The sequence below is a fragment of the Siphateles boraxobius genome, unplaced genomic scaffold (assembly GCF_051911475.1).
Source record: "Siphateles boraxobius isolate OS27281-9 unplaced genomic scaffold, OSU_SipBor_1 13, whole genome shotgun sequence".
Classification (NCBI taxonomy): domain Eukaryota; kingdom Metazoa; phylum Chordata; class Actinopteri; order Cypriniformes; family Leuciscidae; genus Siphateles; species Siphateles boraxobius.
Genome location: NW_027508733.1, coordinates 26,193,858 through 26,218,333, shown reverse-complemented (window position 1 = coordinate 26,218,333; position 24,476 = coordinate 26,193,858). Strand labels below are relative to the sequence as shown.

General features: G+C 36.7%; 1 protein-coding gene and 1 long non-coding RNA gene across 7 annotated transcripts in view; both read right to left on the bottom strand.

Moving 5' to 3' along the window:
* The window catches only part of LOC143736177 (uncharacterized), a 33,850-nt gene extending 22,859 nt beyond the window's left edge, over positions 1-10,991 (bottom strand). Inside the window, exons 1-2 of the long non-coding RNA XR_013203374.1 lie at positions 10,838-10,991; positions 7,217-7,467 (exon numbers count right to left, since the gene is read on the bottom strand). This is a non-coding gene — a long non-coding RNA (uncharacterized LOC143736177). The remainder of the gene's footprint in view (positions 1-7,216; positions 7,468-10,837) is intronic.
* Positions 1-24,476, bottom strand: part of LOC143736164 (CD276 antigen homolog) — a 686,062-nt gene that overhangs the window by 372,011 nt on the left and 289,575 nt on the right. The gene's annotated exons all lie outside the window — the stretch shown is intronic.

Sequence of the window (24,476 nt, the reverse complement as noted above, 5' to 3'; positions counted from 1 at the left end):
TGGGGAAAAGCAAGTGAACATAAAATGAACATTCACACCACAGTCTGTAAATATGAGGCCTATTGCTGCAAACAGACAAGCAGGGTGAAACTAACAGTATAATATAATATTTATCAAATATTTTAGGCCTACATTTTTTATTAACATATAATTCTGGTCAATTTTAGAACTTAAGCACAGATATATATTTAGTCTGAAAGTTGAACGCAATGAACATTTCAGCGGGTGAAAGCTCCTTTCAGCGGTTTTCTGTTGCAGCCTACAGCCTGTCTGAGAGTTACCACCATGACAAATGATAAAAATAGCCTAAAGATTTCAGTGGCAATGTGGATTGAAGTAATTGGCAGACATGGTCCGCTGCAAAAAGCATCAGAATAGCATCGCTTTACTGAACGGCCTTTAAATGGCAGGAGGATCATGCACATCAACAACAGGCAAAGCCAAAAATTAATGGGCCTATTATTCAACACATCCTAGCTTTTTACAGAAAATATTCAGATGTAATCGCTAACATTTTCATAAGTTACTATAATTTAATTACACATTTTTTTCTCAGTAACTATTTATTTTGTAATTAAATTACGTAACTCTGTTACATATACTCTCGAACACTGGTTATGCAATAGGGGGCGCTGTTACACATCTTCTAGTGCAGAATCTCCGGATCAAAATACTGGTGAAGAAGAAACCAGTGATAGAAAATTGCTCACACAAATGTAAAATCACACGATCATCAACATTAAACAGCATATGCATCAAAACTGCCTAATGTTACTGAATGAAATGTTGACCCAGGGCGAGGTATAGGACTGTGAAGCTTTGTGGTGTTGATGGACTCATACTACATCTGTGTTTTGATCATCATTCGGAATATAATCCAGACATAGTCTTTGAAATAAAAAAGTGATTTTCTCAGCTTTTTATTTAAAATATTGCTTTTTTAATGAAAGTTGCCTACATTCAAGCGTTGATAAAAAAGTATATATCAAGCAAGAATAAAATCGAATTTTTAAAATCGAAAGAGTTAAAGTACAGTTATATTTAAAGTATAAAAAATAATACCTAAATAGGAGTAGTGTCATGTTTTGCTTGTCACTGTCATTTTTCTGTGTTTTGTCATGTGATCCTGCCATGTGTCTAGTCGTTGGTCTTGTGTATTCAAGCCCTAATGTTTGCCCTGTGTCTTTGTCTAGTATTGTTTTGTGTAACCGCTGATTGAAAGCCTCATGTCTAGTCTATGTTCTAGTTTCTAGTTTGATGCCACGCCATGCTTTTGTTTTATGTTTGATCTTGTTTTTGGATTGTTTTGTTAATAAACTGCACTTGGGTTCTCAACAAGCTTGCCTCCAGTGGGCTATAAACGTTACAAGTATACTTAAGGTGCAAATAATATATTAGTAGTACACTATAAGTGTGATAAGTTATGTTCAACTACTAGTTTAATGAGAGTATACTTTCATAAACTAAAAAAGAGTGTAACAAGTATGTGACTAGTAATCTATCATTATATGTATAAGTGCACTTGTAGTACAATTGCAGTACAAAAAAAACATAGATGTAAACTAGTTGTGAACTCAAAGTTTACTAGTTACATTTATAGTACACTTAAAATTATACTTTTATATACTAAAAAGTGAGTCAGTTTAGTCTTAAGTAGTATTAAAAACAGTACACTTACAAATATAATACTAGTAAATTGATATTAGTATACTTACTACATACAGTATACTTAAAAATATACTTATGAACTTGAAGTAGGCTAAACTTTTTTGTGGACTGTTCAGCGCCTCCTTATATAGCTGAAAGGCCCACCTCCAGTTCACATGCTTGAACATCATTGGACAATTGTGTGGATTGGCGTCACAGGGCCTTAGTATTTCTCTGAGAAAGGAGTTTCCCCACTCAGCTACTGACACAAAGTCACTTCCCTCCCTTACATTGAGTAACCAGAGACGATGGGAGGGACTAGCTTGTGTTCAGTTCTCTGATGCCCGTTCCTACATGTGGAACTGTGTGTGTGTGTGTGTGAGTGCGTGCGTGCGTTATTCAACTAAAACAAAAGAGAGAAGAAAAAAAGTTTTTCTTGTTGAAAACTTTTTTTCGGTTGAAAAAGTATTTATTTATTTTTTCATTTTACAAAGTAAAAATGTGTGCCTTACAAGAGGATCATCATATCTGAGGGTCTATGGCTTTGTTCACATTTAAGGTTTCATACATAATGTTTGGTTATGACTTTTTTTGCACAGGTGCCACTTACCGTGTGCTTGCACCTATATTTTGTTAAATAATGCAAATACATTTTTAAGTGTGGCTTAAGTGTCCAAATATACAGGTGCTGGTCATATAATTAGAATATCGTCAAAAAGTTGATTTATTTCAGTAATTCCATTCAAAAGTGAAACTTGGATATTATATTCATTCATTACACACAGAATGATATATTTCAAGTGTTAATTCCTTTTAATTTTGATGATTATAACTGACAACTAATGAAATCCCCAAAATCAGTATCTCAGAAAATTTGAATATTGTGAAAAGGTTTAATATTGAAGACACCTGGTCCCACACTCTAATCAGCTAATTAACTCAAAACACCTGCAAAGGCCTTTAAATGGTCTCTCAGTCTAGTTCTGTAGGCTACACAATCAACGGGGAGACTGCTGACTTGACAGCTGTCCAAAAGACGACATTGGCATCTTGCCCAAGGAGGGCAAGACACAAAAGGTAATTGCTAAAGAGACTGGCTGTTCACAGAGCTCTGTCCAAGCACATTAATAGAGAGGTGAAGGGAAGGAAAAGATGTGGTAGAAAAAAGTGTTCAAGCAATAGGGATAACCGCACCCTGGAGAGGATTGTGAAACTAAACCCATTAAAAAATGTGGGGGAGATTCACAAAGAGTGGACTGCAGCTGGAGTCAGTGCTTCAAGAACCACCATGCACAGACGCATGCAAGACATGGGTTTCAGCTGTCGCATTCCTTGTGTCAAGCCACTCTTGAACAAGACACAGCGTCAGAAGCGTCTCGCCTGGGCTAAAGACAAAAAGGACTGTACTGGTGCTGAGTGGTCCAAAGTTATGTTCTCTGATGAAAGTACATTTTGCATTTCCTTTGGAAATCAAGGTCCCAGAGTCTGGAGGAAGAGAGGAGAGGCACAGAATCCACATTGCTTAAATGTCATCTGTTGGTGTTGCTCCACTATGTTTTCTGAGGTCCAAGGTCAACGCAGCCGTCTACCAGGAAGTATTAGAGCACTTCATGCTTCCTGCTGCTGACCAACTTTATGGAGATGCAGATTTTCCAACAGGACTTGGCACCTGCACACAGTGCCAAAGCTACCAGTATCCATGGTATCCCTGTTCTTAATTGGCCAGCAAACTTGCCTGACCTTAACCCTATAGAAAATCTATGGGGTATTGTGAAGAGGAAGATGCGATACGCCAGACCCAACAATGCAGAAGAGCTGAAGGCCACTATCAAAGCAACCTGGGCTCTCATAACACCTGAGCAGTGCCACAGACTGATCGACTCCATGTCACGCCGCATTGCTGCAGTAATTCAGGCAAAAGGAGCCCCAACTAAGTATTGAGTGCTGTACATGCTCATACTTTTCATGTTCATACTTTTCAGTTGGCCAACATTTTTAAAAATCCTTTTTTTGTATTGGTCTTAAGTAATATTCTAATTTTCGGAGATACTGAGAATTTCAGAGAATTTGGGATTTTCATTAGTTGTCAGTTTTAATCATCACAATTAAATGAAATAAACATTTGAAATAAATCAGGCTGTGTGTAATGAATGAATATAATATCCACATTTCACTTTTTGAATGGAATTACTGAAATAAATCAACTTTTTCATGATATTCTGATTATATGACCAGCACCTGTATGTTAGGTCACTGTATACAGCATTTAAAAGATTTGGTTCAGAAGTTTATCCAGTAGAGGTCGCCACACAACAGTGAGACAAAACACATTCAGGGTAGAGAAGTAGAAAGGTTTGATCTGACAATGACAAATCTTAATATCTTACTATTTTAGTTACTATTACTGGATTACTTGGCAAACAACACTGTGCGTTTGACATATAAGGTGGCAAAGAGCACATTTGCAGCTTTCCTTGAGGTATATGTGCATAGAGGTGCAAGTGATTATAGGACAGGTTTCCTCTATCAACATCCTTGTTGGTCCTGCAACAACATCCCCATATCTAGCACTGAGATTTCAAGGCTGGGTTTAGGGCTAATGTTAGTATAGGCTTGGGTTAGAGTTATAAGCTTGTACAGCATTGCTTGTAACGGATGATATTTTCCCTCAAATTTTAGGAGTATAGGTTATGATTTGGGTTTAGTGTACAAGCAGGGTTCAGGTTAACTGAAATATTTTTGACTGAAATGTTGTTCCTGGGTCAACAAACAGCCAATGTTGATCCAGTTTTGAACACATATTACTCAAAGCTGTTTAGTTTTTTTCTCTCTCTCTCTCCCACTTTTTAGTATAAGGATATTTTGGACCTCACAAGCACTAGAGGCCTTTGTTAATTGCCATGTTTAACCTGATTCACTTGACATGGACTTGAAACGCAACAGAAGGGGCAATCACTTCACACAAACCAGGGTTGGAAATTAATGGAAGGGTGAAAATGCCAACAAAAGTATTGAAAATGCCCCCCAAAATAAGGATATGAGGTATAAAAAAAATCCTGTGTGTGTTCTTGTTTTTGTTTCTAACATATGATGTAGCTAGTTCCATTGCATACAGGGTTTTGTGCATTCCCCCCCCCCCCCCCCCTCAGTTTTCTCCAAATGTTTATTTGAAATTGGCCTCCAAACTGCCTGCTAAGGCAAGCCCTCTGCTCAGTCTAACCCAAAGAAAGCATTTTGATCGCCCCTGGTGGCTAACTGCAGTTTTACATGCGGAGGGAGAGATCTTAATCATGAGCCAATCTTAAACAAATCCAATTACACTTCAAATAATTTTTTTTCCAAATATATTTTCTTTCATTTCAGGTAGTATCACGCAGATTTGTTCAAGTGTTTGATGCTATAAAAACAGGGTGTAACTTTATGATTGACAGCTGTGCTTGCGATTGAGTTTGCGGGAGAGGGAGTATCCCGTGGCTCAACTTTAGGATAATTACTGTGCTCCAGAATAGCCTACTTAATCAGAAATGACCATTTCTGGAATATTTGGGCCCTTTTTTTTTCTTTTTTTTTTTTACAGTGGAAGGAAGTAGAGATGTGTTGTCATGGTTCTATGTTGTGTAAATTATATTTTGTAACATGGACTTGTTGCCTTCACATTTCCTCTTCCTCTTGCCTCATGGGATACTATTCCAGCAGAAGTAGTAGGTCATCTGGATATATATATATATATATATATATATATATATATATATATATATATATATATATATATATATATATATGCTTCTCAAAAAATTAGCATATTGTGATAAAGTTAATTATTTTCCATAATGTAATGCCAAAAATTAAACTTTCATTTATTTTAGATTCATTGCACACCAACTTAAATATTTCAGGTCTTTTATTGTTTTAATACTGATGATTTTGGCATACAGCTCATGAAAACCCAAAATTTCCCAAAAATCTCAAAAAATTAGCATATCATGAAAAGGTTCTCTAAACGAGCTATTAACCTAATCATCTGAATCAACTAATTAACTCTAAACACCTGCAAAAGATTCCTGAGGCTTTTAAAAAGTCCCAGCCTGTTTCATTACTCAAAACCGCAATCATGGGTAAGACTGCCGACCTGACTGCTGTCCAGAAGGCCATCATTGACATCCTCAAGCAAGAGGGTAAGACACAAAGAAATTTCTGAACAAATAGGCTGTTCCCAGAGTGCTGTATCAAGGCACCTCAGTGGGAAGTCTGTGGGAAGGAAAAAGTGTGGCAAAAAACGCTGCAAAATGGTGGCCTTCTGGACAGCAGTCAGGTCGGCAGTCTTACCCATGATTGCGGTTTTGAGTAATGAAACAGGCTGGGACTTTTTAAAAGCCTCAGGAATCTCTTGCAGGTGTTTAGAGTTAATTAGTTGATTCAGATGGTTAGGTTAATAGCTCGTTTAGAGACCCTAATTTTTTGAGAAGGACCTGTATATATATATATATTATTAATGGGATTCTGTTATTTGATTTATTGATCATTATTCAAATAAATTGTCAAGATTCATTAGTTGAGTAAATTAATACATGTATCTATTCGCTTTAATAATATGAAGACCTCCAATGCAAAAGCCTCTAAAAGCCACCTATGTCAAAAATGAGATAATAATATTGAGTGAATGCTCTCCGCACATATTATACATTCATCAAATACGAACTCACTAAATCCCAGCCTCAGCCCATTCATGAAATGTCGGTATTTAGGTAGAAACATAGGAGCCTGATCAAAATGTTAATATTAAAGAAAAACGTTAGATGGACTTAGAGGCTTTTGCATCTTAAGTCTACATATATTGAATGCTGCATCATTATCCTGTACATGCTAAACTCATCTATAAATATGTTCCAATTTGGCAGTAAATGTCCTTGAAGGGAAGCGTCTTCACACATCTTATCCTACTAGTCAAACCTTAAATACACTGTAAGACTAGAAAAAACAAACTACTATCTAAAACTACCAGCATGTGCACCGGGACGCAAAGACAGTAATACAAAATGCTAATAACAAATAAATCAAAATAATAGTTACAGCAGATAAACCATGCAGATAAACCTGATAATCATTAATTAACCGATTCATGTTTAATGTATTAATGATGCTTAAAATATTTCTGTTTTAATTCTAGTTTAAATAAAGGATTTGACAACAAAAACACAGCAGGCCAAACACAAAAAGTTAGGCAACACACGGTCATTGCTAATAAGTATGACATTATTTCAGAATTCATCAAACTTACCTGATCATTATAGTCACAGCCAACAGATTCATATAAGGCCAACATATAACACATCCACAAACCCATGTAAGGCCCATAAATCAAGCTCGTATCTGGGGTGTTTTATTTGACTATTTTGCATATCAATATTTCTATAATCAGCGTGAAATACTACTTTTCAACAGATAGATTTGTAAACTCTTCTATTTCCGTATGCCATGCGTTCTATGGATGTTATCAAATTTTAGTGATGGCAACAGATATGCGCATTTGGAGGTTTCAAAAATGAGTTAAGAAATTACAAGAAATTACCTGTTTTCTTTTTCATATCTGGGCTCAATTCATAAAGATCTGCTTCATAGTTCCTCTCTCCTGTTTTCATCCTGACAGACTGAACAAGCGCTGAGAGACTGAGGCTGATATTCTCTGATGATCTGATGGGAGGAGAAACTCAAATAGACACAGGATTGTTGTCAGACTAGATTAGAGGGTGAGTATGCAAGTATGTTGTGTATCGTGTACTCCATCATGTCCTGATTGTCACCAGTCCCCATTCTGAGAAACTGAAAGAGAGAGAAAGCAAAAGTCTCAAACACACAGCCTTTTCAAACTTGGCTTGTTTATCGACACAAATATTATCAGCATTTAGGTTTGGCTGTGTATGTTGCTTGTTTTTTAATTTAATTTAACTTTTTGAATTTATTGACACACATACATTTGTTTTGTTTTATGCACAAGTTGTGATTTTTGCTGTGCACATGTGTATTAGTGTCCTCTTTGATCATGGGACATTTTAACAACGTAAACATATCCGATCCGAAGATATCAGCAAAAGTTTTTTTTTCTAAGATAAGACTTTCACTTCACCATGCACACTCCACAATGAATAGCTTATTATCCCTATGTGACTGTTAAATGTAACTGGTATCATCACAAACATTATTCTGTGCCCTAAAAACTGCCATATTCCATGGTATTGCGTCATGGAAGATCATTGCAAAATGTGAAATGGCCATCGGGGTATGGTTGAGACACACCAACCATACCCCGAAAACCACCACAACACAACAAGAAACCAGAAAACATGAAAGTCACACGAGCAGAGAGACATGTCGTCCCTCACACTCATATCTGCTTATCCATTTGTCTCTCTGTGATTGTTGTAGTATCTGAACATCTCTTAACTTTCTGTTGAGGTTGTTTTTCAATGTTTATGAGACTAAACAAACCCACCAACTTGTTGCTGTCTGCCTTAACACAAGCAAAACAAACACACACACACAGATTTCTGCTAGTATACTCATAGATTATCATCCAGTGCCACATCACTTCACAATTTCACTTCAATCAGGCCACTTCATGATGATTATATTACCATTAATAGTTAGCTATCATCACCCGATCACATTTTGTCTCATAGCGTTCTTTGCTATGGTAAATGTGTTTTATAAACACACTGTTACAGCAGCCAGAGAAAACAAAACTAAAACAAAATCAAGGTTAAAGGGCCAACTAAATAAAACACTAATCACCGTAATGGTGACAAATGAAGCTATTATTTTCAATAAAACATTAGCATTAGAGCGAAACCTCTGTTAATTCTATATAAGAACTTTTGTAGAAATAAAGTCAAACTGGTTATTAATAATCTTTTATGTTGTTTTTGGAGTTGTTTAATGATCATCTGCTGAGATTTAATGTGTTCTCTGATTTAAAGTTAATTTAATCTAAGGCTGAGGCTGGAAGTCAGGTGTAGTTGTTATGTTTTTGCTCATCTCTTCTCTTTGATCTGTTCTTGTTTTTCCAAGCCTTCAGTGATTCTGCTTGTTAACATGTTGTTAAGGCTGAGATTACTCTATAAAGTAAATCGTTTTTGTACCCAGATATGGTTTAGTTGTGCTTTATTTGCTTTGCGCTTGGCTGATATGCAGCATTCCTGTGGCCTGATTGTGGTTCAGATCTGGCAAGCGGGAGCAGAGCTCCAAGTGCCATCATTCCACACAGTATGAGGGCCAGATCTGGGTCGACACAATGTTGCTATCCGGGATGATATCTATTCTTTCCAATAACAAAGCAACATGTGATAACAAAAAAACGTGACAAGCTGGTATTCACGACTTGACAAGTGGGAAGTAGGAAATTTGATGATCAAATTATATATCATTGATATAATTAATTATTATTTTTCACCGTAGCATTTTCACAGTCTTTTACCGTTAAACAATAATTAATTATTATTAATTATCATTTCATATAAAGTAGATGAGAAAAATGCATTTTATAAATGCAACTGAAAATATGTAATTGATATGACAAATACAGCTATGGTCCACACTTAAATTTTTTTATCTTTTTATTCACTTTATTTTACATTATTCATAGAGGAATAACACATTTAGTCTCGCAGGCCTTTTTCAGTGTGTCATATATGACAAATACAATAGAATCAAAACATTAATGCAACAAATTTAATATTCCTACATTTTTTTTTTACTCATTTGTATATCTGTAAAGCGGTCAATAGATAATTTACATTTTAGTGCTGTCAATACGTCAATATTGTATGTTTGAGTGTGTATGAAAATGTGTCACATCTGCTAGCCGGAGTACCCTCAATCTCCACCAGAGGGCACTCCTCCCGACTCCCTAACTTCCTATTATGGACTACATTTCCCATAACCCACTGCCTGGACTCATAATGCTTGATTACATTCATACAAACTTGTCTTAATTTTTTTATATTCTCTGCCCGTATTCTGGATGACCCCTTTTGCCTGTATTATCTGCCCTGTTGCTCATTTGGATTGTTTGCCCATATGTTTGACCATTTGCTCGTTATATGAATAATGTCCCAATAAAGCTGCATTTGGATCTTCAACCCAAGACTCGGAGCAGTCCGTAACAAAATGTAAGCAAATGTACGTGTGGTAGAATCATACTTTACGTAGAAATACACACGAATACTCATGAGATAACTTTGTAATTACAGTAATCATGTGGGTTTTTTTTCTTTGAAAAATCAATTACTGTACCTAAGTACTTGTCATTCCTCATGCCCCAAAACATGCATCTGTCACGGTGCAGTGGCTGTATTAAGCGCACAACATAAAGTATAAAACAAAACAGATTTTAACAGAAAACTCAGGAGATCGTAGGAGAAAATCACAACTCGTTTACATAAACAATAATGGACAAAGGAACTGAGGAAACATAAGAGTTAATAGAACAACTAGTAATGGCAAGTATTACCAAATCCTTTAGAAGAAATTACTAATTATTTGGATCAGTATTCTAAATTGAAAAACATAATAACTCTCTAGTAATGACTGAAATCATTGTAAGCTTTTGAGGTTTTTGTAGGTTTTGATAATGATTCAAGTGTTACTACATCATTCTAAAGGAGTTAATTATTATGATCAGTATTCTAAAGTGAAAAGCAAGATAACTCAATTAATTACTGAAGTCATTGTAAGTTATTGAGGTTTTTGTACATTTCTGTAAGGTTTAAGATAGTTATTCCTTTAGATGATGTAGTAGCACTTTAGTCATTACTATACAAAAACCTCAAAATATTACAATGACTTTTACTAACTCACTACTAGAGAGTTATCATGCTTTTCGCTTTATTATACTGATCCAAATAATTAGTACCTTCTGAAGGATTTGGCAATACTTGTGTCATAACTAGTGGGTTGCCATGATATAATCGTGTTGCTGTCATTGTGCTTTAATTCACTGTCAAGTCTTGACTTTAACACTGTAAGAGCAGGACGAGATCGCAGTTTTCAGCAACATCCTCGTTCTGACCAGAGAAATGTGAGAGAAAATGTAATTCTACAGTGGAATAAAGCCTGGCTTTTTCATGAATTTGCCTTTCAAATGGTTTTCAAAAATGAATTAAACAGATGAAAGTTTTCTATAAGAAGAAGTTACCTTTTTTCATATCTGGGCTCAATCCATAAAAATCAGTCTGATAGTTCCTCCTTCATGCCGACAACTGAACAAGCTCTGAGAGACTGAGGCTGATATTCTCTGACGTCTGATGGGAGGAGAAACTCAGGATTGTTGTCAGACTAGATGAGTGGGTGATTGGGCAAGTACAGTGTGTTTTGTGGCTTTGTTTATTCTGCATCTTCATTCTGACCTAAAGAGAAACTAAGAAATAGAAAGCAAAAGTCTCAAACTCACAGACTTGTCATTCATTTGCCTTTCAAACTTTGCTTAAACATGCAGTATCAGCATGTAGGTTACATGTTGCTTGTTTGAATTTAATTTAACTTTTTGAATTCATTGGCACACGCACATTTGTTTTGCTCTCTACATTTATTCTTTTGCAATGTTATAATGTTAATCGATTCAAGATTGAAATGGCTATTCTGGGATGTTAAAAGGCTTTATGCCAAAGCACTGGAAACATTATTTTACATACAAACACAATTAGCCTATACACACAATTAAAAAAAAAAAAGTTTGATCAAATAAAAATAATTGAATGGAATTGTTTTATTTAATTGTTATTCATGGTTGATGTAATTGTCCTGTTGCACTGATTATTACTCTTTTGTCATGACAGGACGTCACAAACCTGCAGGCAGATTGCATTTATCTTTCTTTTTTTTATTGTTTGTATTATAGCATTTCTTGTATCATATGGTCAAAATGCTTTTGATACATGTTGTCATCATACTGTTTCTGAATCACACATAGACGTTCAGTTTGATTTTTGATTGAGGTTTGACCTGATGCGTTTTATTTTCTAGTTAGGAGTGGGTTGGTTATAATGAGGGGACGTTTATTTGGAGTTCAAACATCAAATAATCTTTTCCAAATGTGCACACGAATTAAAACTCAAACGGCAGATTTTTTTTATTTTTTTAGCAGAGACAAAATAAGAGGCATACAACTAAGGTTGTTGTTTTCACTCCTTGCCTCCTCTTAAAGGAGAACTCCGGGCAATTTTTAAGTTAATCTTGATCGTTAGACCTTTGTGAGTACTGACTATAGAAAAAAAAACGAACCGGATTGGTGCTTGCTACGCGGAGCTGCGACCGCGAATGCTCAGAGCTCCCACCCAGCTAAAACGGCAGCTATGGGGGCATCGACATAAAGAGCGTTTTTGAACCTCTTAACAGACACAAAATGCAATTAAAATGTCTGTCCAACATGAACAGGGACCCTACATGTGAACAAGATGCGTTTAGCAACTTAGCCATTGTTTCAACTCACCTAAATAGTCTTATAGACGGCGAGCTGTAGTCTCGCGCTGCAGTCCCGTGCTGTAGCCGGAAAAGGTAAACAATGTCCAGGTGGGAGGAGCGTTGATCATGTGCGACGAGTTATGATCAGAGTTGCTTACAAGTGAAGAAGAAATGGTTCGTGTTTGTGCCTTTCCGAATTGTGACAACAGAATGCGAAAATATAAGAGCTTAAATTTTCATCGTCTTCCTTTCCATGACCTCGAGATTCTGCAGTTGTGGCTAGTTGTATTTCAACTTGATGTGCAAACTCCCGTAGAAGTACTACGCGCTAAAGATTACCGCATTTGCAGTGAACACTTTGACAAGGATGACTACACACATTCAACACAGCGGGGCCGTTTGAAGAAAAATGCCATTCCATGTACGAAGACTCGTCGCACATGATCAACGCTCCTCCCACCTGGACATTGTTTACCTTTTCCGGCTACAGCACGGGACTGCAGCGCGAGACTACAGCTCGCCGTCTAAAAGACTATTTAGGTGAGTTGAAACAATGGCTAAGTTGCTAAACGCATCTTGTTCACATGTAGAGTCCCTGTTCATGTTGGACAGACATTTTAATTGCATTTTGTGTCTGTTAAGAGGCTCAAAAACGCTCTTTATGTCGATGCCCCCATAGCTGCCGTTTTAGCTGAGGGGGAGCTCTGGGCATTCGCGGTCGCAGCTCCGCGTAGCAAGCACCAATCCGGTTCGTTTTTTTTTCTATAGTCAGTACTCACAAAGGTCTAACGATCAAGATTAACTTAAAAATTGCCCGGAGTTCTCCTTTAATATATCTGCAAATACTGGAGTAGATCTTAGAAATAATATGTCTGAAATTTTAAAACGTACAACTTTATTTAAACTGAAAATGTAACATACAAATTAACCAATTGCATACATCATAGATGATCAGCTGTACAGTCTGAAGTTCAGATGAGTGTGTGATTTTTGGTGTATTTTCCTGCATCAGCGTATTGAAGATTGCTGAGTTTGATGGAGAAGTTTCCACTCAGAAAATCACCAGGGAAAGTTTCAGTTCTGTTCTCATATTCTGAATACTGTTTCTCTTGTGAATGACTGCTGGGAATTACATCACACACAATTCCACTGTCATTGTGTCTCCAAAACACATTATTGTCATAAAGTTTAACGTCATGTTTAGTAGCAGAATACATCAAGACCACCAATAACAGCCTCTACTATGACTTGCAGAGACACTGAAATAACAGAAAAGAGAGTTACTGTAAGTCTAAACAGTCAATCTAAACTCATATTTTTAACATTAACAAGACATTAAATACTCAAATCTCCCAGTGAACATTTAAGATATTACTGAATATGTTATTAACATTTTTTTAATTAGGATTCTTGCTTCTTTCATACTTCATACTTTTCATACTTTCATAGTTATGGTTTACAGTAAATGCAAAGGTTTTAGGCATTTTAGTACCAAATAAACTAGTTTTAAGATGGCATATTTTGCTTCATTGTACCAGAAATATCAGTTTACATTTCCAAACATTAATGTTGCCAATAATTGTAATAATCCAGTCATATTTACATTGTATGAACAAGGAGTCTGACAACTGTCTTCAATAAAAAAAAATTGTCAAGAAAAACGTCCGTGCAAAAGCAGAACATTTGTATTGTATGTATCACACCATTGTTGTATTATGTATTATGAATGATATACAATTGAAGCCTGTTCTCATAATGATCAGTCTGTTTTTAACACATACTGTAGATACATTCAGTTTATTTTGTCTCTAGATTGCAGAAGTGTATCACCTGATGATGAGATACAGCTGGGGCCTTCAGGAGTCATCAAGAATCTGATTGGGCCCTCAAAGGCAACAGAGCCATCAATAATGTATGTGCAGCAGCATTCAGACTGGAACTTCACTAGTGAATTTCAGCCATAAGATCAATCACTTATTGATTCAGATTTTATAAAACCTTTCTAGCAACAACAAAGTCATGGGTTCGATTCCCACGAGCCTTCACAACTTTAAAACTATAATTAAGTATTATTTGATGTATGGATCATTGTAATTTAGTGCAACATTTATTGTGAAGATATATGTTTTAATAATTCCACAGGTCAGTGATCTGATCAAAACATTAATTTTCAGGTTAAAGCTGCAGTCCGCAGTTTTTTTTTTCTCTTTGTCGCCATCTCTGTTTGAAATCTGCAATTGCAGTTTTTCGCGGAATTATCAACTTTACGTGGGCTGTGCCTCGGCACGGCACAGCACGGTTGAATCCAATGTTTTGAGGAGAATGTGCGGCTGTCAGTCACCGCATCGGTGTGGATCCTGGAATTCAGAATCGCAGATTCTACCAGCCTGGTCTCATTGTTAAAACATAGGTATTAATACATTTTTTTCAAAGATAGAAAACGTACTTTTTTGTACGTTTCATAGATGCTGAAACGTATAATATGGACGTATCTGCAACATTTAAACGTAAAATAATTACGTTTTTTCAGCTACAAAACGTTAACTATTTACGTATATTTCATATCATAAAGATATCTGTATAATTTCCCTTTTACCATTTTATAGATAAATGTGAGATCCCTTAACCCTACTCCTAAACCTAAACATACCCATTTTATACAGAATATAAAAAGGAAAACGTAATGGACAGAGGTGTGTAGGGAAATGGCAGTTTTATTAACAATATAGCATTAAAATATATTTTGAGCCACTAATCCTACTCCTAATTTACCCCTAAACCTACCCATAACATTACTTAAAACTACGTAGGCTACAATTATGAAGAAAAACATAACAGACAGACAATTATAATCACAATAATTGATTTATTGTGAAAATGTCAAAGCCGGTACCAAAAGTCGTTCACATCATTATGTGTTGCAGTCGCAGTCCTCTCTGAGTAAAATTTAAATTATTAATGCATGAAAATGTTAATCCGGCTTCGGCTCGCACTGTGAAGGCGCGCGCGCTTCTTCATTTCAAATGTAGCACACACACCAACTGGAACACGGAATGTCGCAATTTGTGACGAAGCAGGCGATAGCCAATGAGCATTTGATATCCCTGCCGTAAAACATGTCGTAAAGCTTCTTGAGGGCGCAATTTTTGAATTTGAATTCATCACGAGCGCGGGATTTGACGTTTACGGTCGCTGATGAGAATGGATATGAAGATCGCTGGATAAAGGGCTGTATTTGGATCTGTTTCTTGCAAACGTATGGATTCTAAAGATTTGGATTACATCAAGCTAATAAAATGTATGTCTTTTGTGAATTTATGTTGTGTTTTTGGCGTATTATGGTTCTATAGGAGAAAACGCATTTTGTGTCTCACGGTAAATAAACTGTATTACAAAATGGTTAAAAAATGTAAGAAGGTAACGTTATTTTTAAGGCTTTAAAGTGTAGTCTTGTTTAGCACCATGTAAGTTAACGTTAGGCTAATCCTACGAAACGAGTTTGCAGCAGAAGGCACGAACAGATTGAAATGTTATTATTTCTTAAATGAGTAAACTGCATTTAATAAATGCGACTGAAAATGTAATTGATAAGGCCGTTAAATGCAATAGAGTCAAAACATTAATGCCACGATTTTAATAAGCATAAATAGGAACAGGTACAAATTTGTACGTCGGTAGAGTCCATACGCAAATAATTTACGTTTTTGTGCTGTCAATACGTAAATATGTTACGTTTTAGTGCTGTAAATACGTCAGTATAATACTTTTCTGAGTGTATAAAACGTAAGTAAATGTACGTGTGGTAGAACTACACTTAACGTAAAATACACAAGTATTCTCATGAGATCACGTTGATTCTACTTTATGGAAGTATGACCAACATAATAATTTTCACTGCAAAATGTCATCTGAACAAGTAACATCCTCTTTTGTCCTGACCAACTAAGGGGGAAAAAGGATTTCAGTAAATCCCGCTGATTAAATCTAACGATCGCTTATCATATCACGTCAAACCGTGCAAATTATACTTTGTTCTCAAATTGTTCATGTTAACAACATCAGCATTGCGTGACTACATTTAATGCCCTTCAGATATTATCCTTGTTTTCGCATTTCGCATCTTTTTTCCTGTAGCCACTCCGAAGTCCGAAGTCTTTTGCATTTTACAAGGTGTGAATCTCTAGTTGTCACTGGTGATTGACATTTGAACCTTTCTGGATCCGCCATCAAATTAATAAGTTTAATTATATCAAATGCTGTAAGATAAGGCTCTAAATCTCCACCTCCAACATCCTCACACACAATATAGCCTACTAGCCGAGACTCTTTATGTGTACAGATGTGACGTAATGACGCAAAGACATGCTTGAATTTACCATGTAAATCCACCAGTACCACTGGAATTAAAAATATTATTTCAAGCTTACCGTTTTGAATCGAGCTACGGCAAGCAGATAGTTTTGAACACTGGCTGGTTATATACTTGCTCAAAATTTTATTTTGGATAATTTTTAACCCAAAAAAGTAACGGACTAAAGCTTTAAGTTTCAGGCAAAAGCCCTAAAATCCTTCCACAAAAAAATTTAGGCAAACTATGCAACATTCAGAAAAATGCTAATGGCAGTGAATGAGAAAATAACAGCACTTTGATTTATCCATTCTTCGTTAGATGAACATTCACATGTTTAAATAGTGTCTTTGTGTCTCAATACACTGCTTATTTATCATCACTGAGAAGTGTGTCAAGAATGCAGAGCTTCTCAAGACGTCCTCAATCTGACCTGCAGAGAAAGAGAGAAAAAAAACATGAAAAAAACTGTATTTTCATGAATTTGCTATTCAAATTCCATTCATATTTGTTTACAGGCATATCGCCATAGGCTTGGTTTCATGTGTTTCAATGGTTGTTTTAATCAAATTGAACTGTTTAGAACTAATTTTGTTTATATCTATGCATTTTTATTTATTTAATTTTTTTACAGTTTGACGTTATTCATCCATTAAATACCTTGCAAAAGCAGAGCATTTGTATTGTATTATATGGACAGTTACTGAAACCTGTTCTCAGAGTGATCAGTCTGGTTGTTAGATAAATACATAGATGTGTCTCATTTAGTTTGCAGGGACGAGTCACATGATGCCAGTGTTTAATTTTTTACATTCACTAAGGCGTGGTGTTACCGTGGCAACCCTGGGCACCAGGATACTGGAGTTATAAACACTGAAAAGAGCCACATCCATTTCTTTAGCAAATTCTGCTGCCAAACGACTGATGTGTTGTTATTATAGGAAATTAATGAATCCGATTTGCTAAATGTGCAGTTTTATTATTAACAAAAATAAAATCATATATATATATATATAAAATACATTTAACAATGGCAAATAACACAATAAGAAACATTTTTCATAGGAGAATAAGTGTGGTCAAATCATGGGTCCTTTCTATTAATGAGGCCTTTTCTATTTACACTGTCTATGTGAGGTGACAAACTTTTACTTTAAGTTACAGAAGGTAAGTGGTATTGAGGATGGATGGATGGTGAAAATATTTATTGCTATTTATCATGACTGAACAATTAGAGACAATGAAGTGCTAAAAACTTTTTAGGATTAACATTGTCAATCTAATAGCGATTTACCATTTTGTTTTAGTGAATTGTCTCTTTTTTTAGAAAAAATCTAAAAGAATAAGCCTCATTTGCAAGTCACTGTCATGAAAATTTTCCAAAATGATTTTGTATTGCTTCTTTCACGTATGGCGACAGTTCAAAAATGAAATGTCTGGTTAGTAGTGCTAAAAGGTTAATGCCCTATCGAGTTCTTTTGGGAAAAGGGGGAGGCAATCTCCTCTTTTAGTTATTTTTTCAGATATAAGTTTGAAGAGGTTTGTCTGAAATGTGTGAAGCTCTAGAGAAAGAACCCAGTCATGGGAAGGACAGGACAGCTATATGAACCAGCAGGAAAATCAGTGTGGGCGACGGCATCACCAGCATTGTCACAGTGTATTCAAGCTGCAGCAGTGCTGGAGCTAGTGCATATTACCACTTTACTGTACCTTAGAATGTTATGCGACATCAGCCATGTGAGCGGCGCCAGCTGGGCTGGGCTGAACAAACAGTTCACAAAAACTTTTAACTAATGGGAATACCTGGTGCACCTGGTAGAGGGGATGATGTTGATGTTGACAGGCTCAGTTGACTGGCCAGACATGCAGGTTACACAGTACTGGGTTAGGTTGCAAGATTGTGCCCGACACATGGGTCATGAGGTCCCTTCTCAGCTGTATAATCCAGAGAGGCGTAAACAGTAGCTTATATAACAATACACTTTTTTTTTCATATATGTTGCAAGTCCTAAGCACTGCAAGTGATCGATCAGTTTGAGTTTTTAGCTGTGTAGCGTATCCTCTGAATCAGGGTAATTCAGCCAAGATAATTCAGTACGCACAATCCACTCAATCTTAGAGGGGAGAGAGCCACGTCTACACAAATCATGAATGTGCGTGAAGCCAATGACAGGCTGAAGGGCAGGACCATGAACAGGTATCCTGTTCCTTCATAAGCAAAGCCTATCTGTGAAAGTAGGCAACAGGGCAAGCATGCATCATGTAGGCTTGCCACTTGGGCAGAAGCCTTGCAGCTTCAGAAAGGGATTGTGCTTTGGCCATGAAGTCTTGTGTCTCATAGCTGGCTCAGGTTCACAGCGAGAGGCTGAGGTGGATCTAGAGGGTTGCCTGTCGGGGCATTGAGCTGAACGCTGAGATGAAGTGGTGAGTAGAGAAGGCTTGAGTGAAGACAGGAGCTGTCTTGAAGGAGAAAGATTCTGAAATGCCAGACAATTCTGAGCCCGCCTCTGTTCTGCACACTTGAACATCAATGGCCAGTGTACTGAAAAATGCAGTCGTGATTAATTTTTCGTTGGTGGTTAAAGCAAATGGATACAACAAATAAGGTTCCCTTTCATAGGTTCACTCTACGCTGTCTGATGGATGTTTGAAGCCCTTATACCATCACGCCATTTGTTGTCCAGTAGCATTTAGAGCGGCCCCGAGGGAGTTAGTTACACATGTTTGAGTTTGCAGATGCTGACGCCTAACAGTCACCTCCATCATCCCCACCACCACCAGAATGGTCCCTTCTCATACCTCCCAGGGGGTCGGCTCCACCCCTGCCTTCGTCTTCAGGTAGGAAATGCAGATTCCGTACCCTCGGATTGCGAGCTACGGATGGGGCCTACACCAACTAACTTTATATCATAATATTTGCTTGCTGGGCTGTTAATAAATGTATACTTGTTACGGTATTTTGGTCTTCGGTTTTTCTGGTAGAACTATTGTGTGAATGTGTCTGCACTTAAAGGAGTAGTTCACTTTAAAATGAAAATTACTCCATTATTTATTCACCCACAAGCCACTCTAGGTGTGTATGACATTCTTCTTTCAGATGAATACAGTCAGAGTTATATAAATAAACACCCTGACGCTTCCGAGCTTTATAATGGCAGTGCATGGAAACCACCAGTTTGAGGCTCAAAAAAGTGCATCCATCCATCAAGAACTCTGGGGAGTAAATAAAGGCCTTCTGAAGCGTCAGGAGGAACCTTCTGTCTCAAGCTGAAGTTGTGGAAGGTGTGGGTTTGGCCTCTGGGTGGCCCAGCTCATAGACTCAGGTCTCACAACAGAGGTTTCCACGAGGAAACTACATGCCCTGAAGTGGATAGTATTCACTAAATGGTGCGGAAATCGCCAGCTGGATCCAGTTAACTGACCGGTTGGTACAGAGCTCCTGCACGAGAGGTTCTCCGTAGGATAATCCTTCTCCATATTGAAGGTGTAGTGTATGTGGCGGCCACAACTGCTTACCACACTCCTTTGGGTGGTGCGTCTTTAGGGAGAAACCCACTGGTGACTCGTTTCCTCCGCGGCTCTCTGAGGCTGAGGCCTGCAGTTCGCATGAGAGTGCCGGACTGGGATTTGGCCATTTGTTGGAAGGGCTTTCTATGGCTCCCTTTGACCCTATCGAAGCGGTTCAAGAAAGGTTTCTCACTCTCTAAAGTATTTCTCCTTGCCATTTCGTCTCTCAAAAGAATCAGAGACTTACAAGCTCTGTCGGTATCTCCTTTGTGCTTGGAATTTGCACCTGGCATGGTGAAAGCCTTTCTCCACCCTAAACCAGGTTATGTTCATAAGGTCCCTTCTAATTTGGCGAGACCCATTGTGCTGCAGGCCTTCTGTCCTCCTCCCTTTTGGACACTGCTCGACATCTCCCTGGAGCAGACACTACAAACATTGCAAACACTGAGGAAAACCGTACTAGGTAGGGTTGTCGAGTTACTGATGCAATCTGGTGTTAGTGCACCTGTCGCTCATACCTTTTAAGTTGTTGCACTTGTTATTATGTCGTATGTCACATGATAACCTCAACATGGCGGAAGATGTCTTGGTCGCATTCATACTACACATACTACAAGCTTTATATTACGTACTCTTTTAGTGCTCGCTAAGTAAGTTCTTATTAAAATTAAGTAACTATATATAGTATGCGGTTTCGATCACAACTGATTTTTTCGTGTAAGCGCATTGGTTTAAATGTGTGAGATGGTTAAGTGCTTGTGGAAAAGGTGTGCCTTTAGTTGCTTCTTGTTTTCAGCAGTTTAGTTGGAGGCTGTCATCTCATTCCACCAGAGAGGAACAGACAAAGGTTTTGCAAAGTGATTCGTTGCCTTGTTGCAAAGGAACAACTAGAGGCGTCGCTTGTTCAGTAACCGTAGCTAGGAGGAAGCATATACTTATAGTAATAAATTGAGATACACTGAAAAAAAAGGCAGCCATGGTTGCCAGTATGGTATATACTAGTATGGTATATACATTTGGTAGCAATGTTTTAGGTTTTACGGATTTAACTTACATTTACAGTAAAAAAGAAAAAAGATCTTGAAATGACAAAAGCTTGGATGAGGAACTAGTCTGGGTATTTTGACAGGAAGGATCTGATTTTTCTGATATTGTAAAGCATGAACCTATTGTTTAGCAAACAATCCGTAGAATTCAGAAGACAAGCTGTCCACTCCTGGAAATGTTTTGATTTAAAGATGATTAATGGATTCAGGAGCGTGCAACAAAACACAGAGGCAGGACTATCCCACTAATTTCACAACTACATAATAAAAAATTAAAATAAAAATAAAAACATTTAACTGTGCTGATCAAAATAAACTATGCTGACTTAAGGCCAATTCACGCCGCACAGAAAAATGACAATCAGATAAGACAAAACCCAACAAATGAATGGTGTGAATTGGCCTTTACAAATATATTGTGACTTATAAAATGAAGCCACATCATACTCTGTAGACAAGATAATAAAAGATTTCAAAAGCACCTCATCTGTTATTCAAATTTGACCTTTTCATTTGGCTACTTTCATTTGGACATTCACTGAGATCTTTTGTTCAAAGCACTAACCATCAGGTTAAACTTTGTCTGAATGGTCTGAATTTTGAGTATTTTTGAGTTTGAGCATAAATATCACCATATTTCGTTTTATTTTAACTAAAACATTTTTAGTAAGACAAAAATGATGTATGTTTGACATATGAGGTGTCAAAAGTTAGGGTCGAGTTCAGGATGCACAAAAGCTCATTTGTGACTTTACTTGAGCAATTTTTGCATGCATGTTCCATTAGTTTTCATAAAACCCGGAAGATAATTTGCATTTGAACCAACAGTTCCATTGGCAATTTCCTGTTGGATTTTAGAATTTATATTCACTATTTGTGAATAAAATAAAGTGGTTAAGATTACTTTCACTTTTTGTTCTATGTCATAAAATACACAGACATGATGTGAATTTTCACATTGATGTATTTTTAAGTGTAAGAGTTTATGTGCTTGATGCAGGAAAACCGCTGCAGTGCTTCAATAGTAACTGGTATAAATAGTAACTGGTCTCAAAATCATTTCAATTGTGATTAATAAGTTAATGTGCATAAGCTAAACTTTTGATGATTGATCAAACTGTTTTGAGATATTTATTAAACAAGGTCATTCTTGTGATGGAAAACATTGACAAACACAACATGTTAAAAGAACAGAAATGTTCAGACAGCAACATATTAACAGACTTATTTGTCGTTTAGCAAACAATGTTTCTGTGTCAGTGTTTCAGAGTTTCATTCTGTTAGTAATAAAATCAAAGGCCATGATATCCCCACATTATCTGGTCCTTAAACATCTTGTTCAATTGATTAAATTAATATATTTTTTTCTGCTGTTGAATTTGCACAAAAATGAGGTGAGGAGAGTGAGTCGCCAGGTGAGGACAGTGAGTTGAATTTTTCTTTGTTTCAGTTTCACACTGAATATGAGTTGGAGCTTTTAATTTTGAACTCTCAAAGTGCACCAGGTTGATGAATTTAACATTAAAATGCACAAATGCAAATGCCCCCGAACCCCCCTAGAAGGCCCGAGGTCCACTCACCACAGATTTACCAAAAATCCTGTGAGAAACACTGGTATTGCTTTGCCAATGCAGCTTATAGCTTGTTTTAGGATGTATCACTGTGGAGTATTGTTCAATTGTATTAATAAATGACCATTTTATAGTTATTTCATCTGTTAACTCACTCATTACATGGCATTAGTGGTTTTAAGGAATAGAAGTTGGTGTACATATTCAAGTGTGTGCAAAGATGGTGTTTATGATCATATGTAGTGGGCCAGTCTGGGGCCCGATTCTTTTTATTTTTTTGTCCCTTGGAACTGATACTGGAATCGATACACCCTACCATCCTTCTAAATATCACCTGTTTATTAGTTGTGGTTATTCATATTCACTTATTCAGAGTGAAAAATGTAGAAATATGTGCATAACCCCAAACCTTTAAGACCAAGCATAACCTCTGACAGCTGGTTGCTTGAGCAAAGGAGAAGTTGGGCCTAATATTTGACTATTGTGAGGATTTTGTTAAACAGATTAAAAAATACTTTTTGGAAACATTGAGTGAGGTTTTTAATCCTGGCCTTTTATTGTTAGTCTTTTTCACAAAACAAAAAGATGACCTGAATAATGTCTCAACCATTAAATTATAGCCTGTAAGTATTTTTGATTGCATTTATAGCCATTATGTTTCCTTTGTATATCATTGTTTGATGTACTAGTTTATTTTTGTGAGTTTGGCTTCGTCTCTTGCTGTTGTAAAATGTTGGTGTTACGACGTCTACCAGCAGAGGCCAAGAGAACCATGTTTCCCCAAACTTTTGCCACTTGGCAGAAACTGTGTAGGATTACAAATTTTATTTAAATGTTTAATTGAGCTTCCAATACAATAGTATAGAAACTGAGAAAGTTTATTAGTGTGAATTTTGTATCTAAGGTAAATTATGTCATAAACCTGCCTGTTCCTGTCTGTCCAGCTCTCTATTGTAAGTTAATTTGGTCAGAGCACTGAGACTATCACCTTTTGTCTTTATGCACTGCCTGGCCATTAAGATAATGTGAAGGTATCGGTAAAGAGTCTGGCTGATTGGATTAGGATATTTACATTACACTGTAATGCTGATTGGATTAGGATTGGTAACACTCTCAGTCTAGGGCACATTCCTTAACCGGTATGCCTCATTTACATGCTTTTGTTTCAGAGTGCCTCCACCTTTCGGTAACTCCTCCCCCTGAAAGGGTATATGAACTAAATGTATACTGCCTTAGTTAGACTTGATTGAGATGACTACAGCGACGAAATAAAGAACTTATACCTCAACAATCTCCTGGTCTGCAACTCTATCTTTTCTACACTTGAGAAGAAAAAGATCACAACACTGTTAACTTTTCTCTGTTCCACAGTGACAGAAACCCAGTCTCATGAGAATTCATAATAATTTCCACAAAATCACAACAAATTCAAACCTAAACCTGCAAAGATGTAATAGGGAAAAAAAAAACAATAAAAGTTTTAGTACAATCTAAGTTGAACTGTATATCATTGATTTTAGCATCTTATACAAATTATCATGAGTTGTCATGAGAGTGTGTTGGCTTTATGTGACAAATAGCAATTTACTGTCATGTATAACTTGATAAAGTAATGATGATGTCGGGTGTTGAAAAAAAGTGTACAATGTGGTCAGAGCAAACTCGACTTCCTCTGCTTTCTGGTTCAGAGCTGCAGTAAAACTTCATCAACCAGGTATTATTAGATTCAACAGTTTTAAGCAGAAACATGAAGATCCTTCAGCTTCATTTCTGTGAGTTCATTCATTACATGTTATGAATATATTTACATTAACTTTACCATAAATTGTTTATGTTAAAAGTTCACTGTGATTTTAATCAGGTAATATAAATTCTGCATGTTTTTATCTTATAGATATATAA